We start from the raw sequence: 9,646 nt of genomic DNA, 5'->3' as shown, positions 1-9,646 counted from the left end.
TATTTTATATTCTGCCGAATATCGGGCAGCATCTCCCCTGTTTATATGCCTAGCCCGAATTCTCAATTCAGCAACCAACAACAACAACAACAATACCAACATTAATCATAATATTTCCAATACCAACGTATGCCATAAAACAGCCCACACATTATTTTCTAAATTCCTCAACCAACCAAATTTGCGATATAACTGTTTAATAATTTTATTTCCGTAAGGGAGTCGAAATTAATCCTAATAACATCAATAACGACATCCTCCACATTCTACAAGTTGAATACATTTATTTTCATTCAAAATTCTCTTCAAATCTCATTCCATAATTCACAACGCCAACAAACGAATTTATCACACTATTTTCTCAGTTCTAGTTCGGTAGAACTCTAAATAAACTTATTAGCAATGAAAAGGAACCTTAATATTACCTCAAGTGTGCAGCCACCACGTCCACCCCCTACTTTTTGGTTGATTTTTAGCTCAAATTGGAGGCAACGCAACATAGAACACTTTTCTCTTCACGGGCTTCGGGATTCGGGGCTCAGATTTTGGTCAAAATTGATCTTTTCTCCCTAAGCTCTCTTCTCTCTTTATCTCCAGAATTTTCTGGGTGTATGTTCTGAAAAATGAGGATAAAAGGCTGATATTTCACTTAAATAAACATGGGTCATGGGCCTAACCCGGTGGGCCCGGATTGGGCCTAGCCCATTGACCTTCCTGCCTTAAAACGTCCATATCTCCTTGTCCCGACATCGCCTGTTGACCTCGACCTGTGGTTGGAAAGAGAATTCAATTATATACAATCTCTATTTCTTGGTATTTTTCCAAATTCTAAACTTATAATACCGTTGTTGCCCCTCGAAGTCAGATCACCCGAAAACGTTACTTAAAAATATTTGTTTGGAGGACTTCCACTTTGATTTGGCTCAAGGGTCCTTCTTGAGTTGTGTTTAACTTCACATATGTGATTCATATAACTTGTCACGTGTTCCAAAAAAAATCTCGATGTGTGGGCCCCACCTCCGCTTACGAATAATTCGACGTACAAAAAAATACGAAATATAATACTATCAACGTGAGTTTAAATTATGTAGTAACAACGTGATTGTCAATGTTTGAGGAAGCACGTGTCACGCTCAGGCTCTGATAATGCGGGGTATAACAGCCCCCCCCCCCTGATCCATGGTGGCAGCGGCTGCTGCTCCATGCTCCTCCAATGGTGGGGGTGTAGCAGAACCCTCTGACTGGGGTGCAATATCGGGTATAGTCTGAGCACGAGCCCGAGTGACTCTATGCATCTGACTGGTCTCTCCTGCCACTGCTTTGCCCTTCTGGGCAGCCGTCGCCTTTTTCAGAGGCATCACTGTAAACATAGCAATCGGTCTGAAAGAAATCATCCTAATAGCACAGCTCTATCGCACGATCTAGGATCGAAAGAAAGGTAACATCCTAAATGTCGTGTACCGTCCTATTTATAGATGTGGTGCACAACACACCAATAAACAAGACTCTACTAGACACGACCTGTAGACATTCCGAGGACAAACCGCTCTGCTACCACTTTAGTCACGGCCCACGGGGTTGGGTCGTGACAACTAGTGCCCGAGCTGGACACGCGTATACGTACCTGTTAAATATAGACAAACTGATTCTTAAGAACAATATGGAAACTTTGTAAAAGAACCTCAAAGGTTCGTAACGTCATCATATATAGGTATCCAGATAACCTGCCTCCTGAGGAGTCACAACTAATCAAAATATAATATGATACGCAAGCCGACAAGGCTGCCGCTACATGTCAATATGATACGCAAGCCGACAAGGCTGCCACAACATATCAATACCACATGCAAGCCGACAAGGCTGCCATAAGATATCAATACCATACGTAAGCCGACAAGGCTGTCACAACATGTCAATACCATACGTAAGCTATATAAACACAGCTGAACAATACTTATACTCAACCCACCCATATGTCTACTGACCTCTAAGAGTATCGATAGTGAAATATGACGGGGCAGTGCCCCGCCGTACCCCTGGGTAAACATATATATACATCAAAAAGGATCTATACCAAAAGTCTAGGCTCCGAAACAGTGGAGCTCTCCAAGACAGCTGAGTAGAAGTCCTAAGCTGGAGGGTCGCCAAATCGAGTATCTGTACCTGCGGGCATGAAACGCAGCCCCCCTAAGAAAGGGGGTCAGTACGAGATATGTACTGATTATATAAAGCATGAAATACAACAAAGAGAATCACAACTGAAATAGAGATCATAGGAGACAAGTATGACATTTAAAGTACCAATACACTGGCCTTATGAAACGTAGAACATGCATGTCATTATCATATATCTTACCGGCCCATTACGGGACTCGGTGAATAAAGTCATCACATACCATCCTTGGCACCATAATCACATCATCATATCATCAAATCATCATATCATCATATCATCACATCGTCACATCATCATCATATATATATATATATATATATATATATATATATATATATATATATATACCGTACCCGGCCCTCTAGTGAGGGACTCGGTGGACAATGTAGTGAACTGTGCACAAGAACATACCCGTCCCGGGACTCGGTGAAAGATATAATAATAGCATGCACGAGCAGAGTAGTGAGTAACCATATGCAAATCAAATCATCATCTGAGACTCGATAGAATAGATAGAATGAACTAACACTTGAGTATCAACGGAGACAGTTATATCAAATATCCCTCGAACACCATTATGAATTATGTCAAAAGGAACTTCAGGAATCATAGACACGTATCGAGACAATATGAAATAACTTATGGAAATCAAGAACATTAACCACCCTAGTGTCTCTAAGAATAGGAGCTTGTACATTCGTCGTTTGTTCATTTCATGTAAATCATGCCAAAACAAAAGAAGGGTTAGTTTTACATACCTCAAGTTGCCATTATGAACCAACCATGAACTCGTTAATGCTTATGCCAATCCTATAACAAGGGAATGCGTATATGAACTTAGATGACACTAGTATATGATGTATATCAAATGATAATTCAATTCTAAAATGAAACGGGCAGCGTTTCCACTATTCTTTAATCACTATAATGTAATCAGTAGCCCATAACCACAACCACCTCATTTAAGTCCCTTTGAACTAAAATCATCCATATACAAGGATATACATCAACCAGCCCAATATACACTTCGTATACGATACGTTATACACTTGTTTCCTTCCAAATTTTTGAACCACATCAATAACAACACGACAACAACATCGACCACAATTCATGTACAATGAAACTACTTAATTATCATTTTAATACAAGCTCGAAACAGCCCACCAAAACTACGATATCAAAATACGATTCCCAATCTTTACTTCGCAAAATTACAACCACACGGAAAAGAGTATAGCATTACCATGAACAACAGCCCATCAATTATAACAACACGATACAAATCTTACTACACTTAGTTTTCCAATTCCACAAGAACAACAACACAACTAGAACTCAATCCTTCTTGATACAATACAACCATAACTTTAAATATTAAATCCCTTCACTTTCATCATACAATCAATGACAACAATAGCAACAACACTAATTAAAATTAATTCACCATTTCTAGATTAAGACAGCCCCCCATACGGCCCAAATAAAATCTCCACATCAATCATACACAATTCTTTGCATCCAATTCCATATAATACAAATTAATATCTCCATTAAAACATCTTTAACTCCAATTACATTTCAAGATGAAGAAATCTTACCTTGAATTGATTAGGACAGATCCTATAATAACTTGCTCAATTCGCACCACTTCATCTTCCTCACTTCAACACCCTTAGGTTGCTGCCTTCTTGACGTGTAAAACACCTTAGGGGATAAAAAAAAAAATTCCCATTGAAGCTGGCCGTGAGCTGCTCCAAATCTGCCATGGCCGTGAGTTGCCATGGCATGGAATCTCCTCTCTCTTTCAACAAGTTGGTGAATGGAAAAATATGATTCATTAGTCATCATAATACAATATATATGCATCCCCTCTAGTTGACACATGTCCAACAAAAATGACATGTGTCCCACTTGGGCATGTCATCCTCTATATCCAATTATATTTATCCATCTATTTTAGTGGGGCCCACTTAATAATCTGATTTGGTTAATTAATTTCCCACTTCACTAATATCTCCACTAATTATAATTAATTAACAAACCGTGCAATATAAAAATCGGAATTTAAAAATCCTTGTCTCATGTCTCAAAATAATCTCGTCCTTAAACTTACATCGATTAGCTTACGAATAATCCAATGTACAAAAATACGGGATATAACATCCTTTCCCCCTTTAGAACATTCGTCCTCGAATGTTAAACTAGTCCTGTATAGGTATATTGGTTATGGTGATCTTATGACGAATCAATTACTCTTCTATCATGTTGTACCTTTCCTTGCTTCACTTAATATCATTCTCCACCTGACTTCAGTTAATACTGGATTTCCAAATAAAGTGGTCATAACTTAGTTACTTCTGTAATTAAATGCAACTTACTATATCCATCTATACTAGAAGCTTAAGTTGAGTTTCTTCTTGTCTTGGAGTTATCCTTTTAATACCTTGACATGCACTACCTTAACATTCCCCCCAAATAGTTGAAAATGAATTTTCTTCTTAGTGATTAATCTCGCTTGCAATATTCCCTTGACACCTTAGGAATATTCTTTCAAGAAATATAAGTGAGTCACTCTCCTGATACGATCCTTCTTGATACTTGGACTCGTCGATCCCCCTTTGGCTCAATTAGTCTAGAAACCTTTTTTCCTTATCGTTACTTCTTCCCATAATCGTAATCGCATTGTCATTACCCCTATAACCACATTAGTAAGTTAACCATGTGAATCATCTGGTACATACTGATACCATATCCTCCTTTAACCTCTCGCGATTACTTAATAATCAGGAACTTTCTTCTTATCTTTACAATCTCCTTTGGGTGCTCCTTCTCGCTTAACTTACATCTGAATAAAGGTTAAAATACATGATGATCTTAAGGGGTTTTAAATTTCATGTTACTCATGTCCCATAATGAATCTCTCGAGAGCACTCTTTTAGAGGTGAATACTTGTCTCACATCGTGAGTGAACACTTGTACTGGTAGCTTTTCCTATAGCACTCCTGTCATCACATTAAGGTGCTACCTCTCTTCTATCATATGCTCATTTTCAAAATCTGTTTCACACTTGCATCGCTTTATGAAGTGCTATCTTTAACCTTTCGTCCCTCTTTTGTCCTTTGGTCCATACCTCTTACCATTTCATTCTTACGTCTATGCCTATTGTATCACCTCGTAATGTCGAAGGTCAACTTCCCCTCGTTGTCCAATGTCTAAAACTGTCTCACCATAGGATAGATGCCTTTGTCATAGTGTTTTTTTTTTGCCACAACTTCATTGAGACCCATAGGTCATCTTACTCATTAGCCCTGTTTAGTAATATAGCTCATAACTAATCCTTCTGTGCTCGGAGCATTAGACAAACCAAAAGGCATTACCAACCATTCGTACAAGCCTTGGGTAGTTTTGAAAGCAGTCTTCCATTCATCACCTTCTCTCATACGAATCTGGTGATACCCACTCTTCAAATCAATCTTGGAAAAGATTTTAGCACTATGCAATTGATCAAATAGATCGTCTAACCTAGGGATTGGAAAGCGATACTTGATGGTAATTTTGTTGATTGCCCGGCTATCAACACACATCCTCTAGGGGCCATTTTTCTTAGGAACAAGCAAAGCGGGTACAACACAAGGGTTAAGGCTCTCTCTTATTAAGCCCCTCTCTAGTAACTCTTCAACTTGCCTTTGGAGTTCAGCTTGTTGTGTAGGATTCATCCTATAAGAAGCTTTGTTTGGCAAAGAAGCCCAGGTACAAGGTCAATTTGATGTTGAATAGCACGCATTGGTGGAAGTTCTAATGGGACATCCTCAGAGATCACATCATCAAACTTAGTAAGTAGCTTTTTGGCTCGTGCATCTAACTCTTTCTCCTCCTCTTGTGAGTCTTCTATAGCTACTGCAATATACAATGGTTCTCCTTTATTAATGTGGCCAATAACTTGTGATCTAGTCAATAGGGCATCACCCATGGGTTTGGTCTTCTTATTAAGCTCTCATGGGTGCAATGGCTTCAAAGTTATCATACGTCCATCAACAATAAATGAATAGGTGTTAAGGTATCCATCATGATGAGCACGCCTATCATATTGCCATGGTCTGCCAAGTAATAAGTGGCAAGCATCCATACTCATTACATCACACCAAATCTGGTCTTTATAGATTTTACCGTTTGAAAAAGAGACCAAACATCTTTTTGTGACCTTCATACCTCCACCATCTTGTAACCACTTAATGTTACAAGGCTTGGGATGTTTCTCGGTCTTCAAACCTAATTTAGTCACCATCTCTTCCGAAACAGCATTAGTGCAACTTCCACCATCAATAATCACAGAACATACCTTGCCATGTGAAGTACACCTAGTGTGGAAAAGTGTTTCTCTTTGACATGGCTCTTCATCTTTATGTCCAGCATGTAAGCTTCTCTGAATAACTAAACAAGTACCTTCATCGGCTTCAATTTCGGCATCCTAACGTTCCTCATCAACTTGATCAGATTCTTGGTTATCTTCATGATCAGCCCCATCTTCTTCCTCGACTATTATAATAGGCTTTCGATTGGGACAATCAGCTTGTAGATGGCCAAAACCGTGGCACTTAAAACACATTCTCCTAGTTGAATCCCCTTGAGGTTTCTTCTCATCACTCTTAGCATTAGTTGAATTAGAAGAATTACTTCTATGAATTGCCTTGGAATTCCCAGGACCACTACTATTACTCCCCTAGTTAGAATAGTTCTTCTTGTGGTAAGATCTTTTCAGCTCCTTTTGTTGCTGTTCAACATTGATTGCAAGTTTTCGCATATCATTGAATGTCCAATAAGGTTGCAGTCGAATAGCATCTGCGATGGAAAGCCGCAACCCACCAATGTACCTTGCTATAGTTTGCTCCTCATGTTCTCGAGTATCACACTTAATCATGAGATATTAAAACTCCCGAGTATAGTTTTCCACGGTCAAGTCTCCTTGACGAAGATTATGAAACTTCAAATAGTTTTCTTGCTTGTATGTATCAGGAATAAAACGTCTACGTAGTTCTCTTTTCATCTTCTCCCACGTTCGAATCATTCCACGACCTTCTCTTTCTCTTTCTCGTTTAAGATTCTCCCACCAAAGTGATGCATATCCTTTAATCTTGATGGCAGCAATCTTCACCTTTTTCTCCTCAGAATAGTCCTTGAACTCATTCAACAGTGAGTAACCAATCCACAAACGCATCCCATTGGGATTTTCCATCAAAATCAGGAACATCAACCTTCACATCATCTCTTTTCTCCCTTATATGATTCCTCCTTCTTCTTGGATGATCAAATTCATCATCTTGTCATCTCCTAGTAAAATCAGAATTATCGCTAGAGTCATCTTCATCAACATCATGAAAGGGATTAATATCAGACCCTCCGTCATCATCCTTAGGAATCCTTTGCCGTTCTTGCCTTTGGTAACATCGAAGTTGGGTTTGTAATTGTTGTATGGTCCTTCTCATCTCTTCCATCTCAATGTCACGATCTGCTGCTCTTCCGTCATCTTCTTGAACCCAATGTCCTCTTCTTGCTTGTATATTATTAGCCATGATACTCCTCAACTGAGCTCTGATACCAAATTGATGTGATTGAGCTCTGATACCAAATTGATGTGATTCTTCGAGTTAACAAAGAACCAATCGACCAGGATCTTATTCTTGAAACGATTGATGGGCAGATTCAACAAACGGATGTATCTCAAGTTGTAGGCGTAGGATTAAAGTGATTCAAAAACTATGTGAAAGATGACAATTTGAACTATAAAAATAACTAATGAATGGTTTAAATCAAGTAAGTATTGAGGGCAAAACGATGGAAAGAAAATTAAGGTTCTGCGTATGAACTAGAACGAATTTTAATCCAGAAATGCGTTCTTGAATGATCAAGAACAAATAAAGTTCCTAAGTCACCATCAACTTACGTGATAAAGAAACACCACACGCTATTGAAAACATGATAAAGACTATCACCACCTTGCTTGGAACCAAAAACCAGGATAAAGAACACCAAATAGAGAAACTAACTCTATTGCAAACTAGGGTTTAAGCTCAAAAACGTGAATAGTGTTTAACAAAGAATAAGAAGCCTTTATATAGGCCTAGGGTCTCTTCTTTGATGACTACAAATCCCTATTCTACTCTAGAAAGGAAATAGCAAAAAACAAGGAAAGTAAAATCTCTATTCTACAAGGAAAAGAATAAAGAAAACTGAATCCTACTAGATCTAGGATAAAAGTCCTACTAATGATATGAAATTAAATCCTACTAAAATATAAATCAAGAAACAAGAAACCTATTAAGAAAAGGATTCAAGAAACAAGAATTGGAAATAATCTTCAAACTTGAGCTTCTTGGACTTTTTCTTTTTCTTGAATTTCAGTTTTGTGTTTCTTGATTTTCTTAAATTTCTTGATATTCTTCATGTTTCATCATTCTCCCCTTTTTGAGAAAGACTCGTCCTCGAGTCTAAAGGCTCCATAAATGGTGAAAGATTATCAAAAAAAAATTGGGAACAATCCATACTCACCAGGCTCTAAGTTGCATTTTTCTAGCTTGTCATAGACCTTCATCATGTTGTCAACAAGCTTTGCATATGATGGAACCAAATCCCACTTTCTTAGTAGTAACTTTGTTCCATGATTTCTCAAATATATCATCGTAAATTTATCTTCAATGTAGCCATGATCAAAACTTATTTCTTTTTGATCTTCATGAATCTTGAAAACTCTCGTGCCTATGTGGTGTTTGCATGAAAAATCTGAGATAGTGCCATGAAAACCTTTATATAAATCAAATTCAACTACCTTTGGATCAAGGTTGGAGATCAAATCATGTCTTCTTAAGAACTCCTTGACAAATTTGCTACTCCCAGATTTGACATGGTTATAGCCATTAACCTCAATGAAATTGATAGATCTTAAATTGACACATTCTTGCAAAGGTTCATCCTTTCGAGGAATAATTATTGCTCGAACTACATCATATAATAAACTCTCATTCATAGATTCTTTTTTCATAAACTCATCCTTTTTCCCTTCCAAATCTTCATAGACTATTGGTCCTATGCAATATGCTGCTTTGGTTGGTGTGGAGTAAGAAACAAAATCTATATTCTTTTTAAAAGCTCTTAATGGTGGAAACTCAATCTCACAAATGGTTAGATGCTCTAATGGATCCTTATCAAACTTTGGAGGTAAATCCTCAACTTGTGGATCTAATTCATTCTTCTCCTCCGTTTGCTATTCCATATTGATGGGACCAATGATTTGTAATTTGGTCACAAAAGAATCATCAACATACTTGGAGTTTTTAACAACATCTTATGGATTCAAGGGAACTAAATTGATTTTTCTCCCATCCTTTGTGAAAGAATAGGTATTACGGTATTCATCATATTTAGCACCCCTATCATACACCCATGGTCTTACAAGTAATAAGTGGCAAGCAT

The sequence above is a fragment of the Lycium barbarum genome, chromosome 12 (assembly GCF_019175385.1).
Source record: "Lycium barbarum isolate Lr01 chromosome 12, ASM1917538v2, whole genome shotgun sequence".
Classification (NCBI taxonomy): domain Eukaryota; kingdom Viridiplantae; phylum Streptophyta; class Magnoliopsida; order Solanales; family Solanaceae; genus Lycium; species Lycium barbarum.
This window is presented reverse-complemented; position numbering follows the sequence as displayed.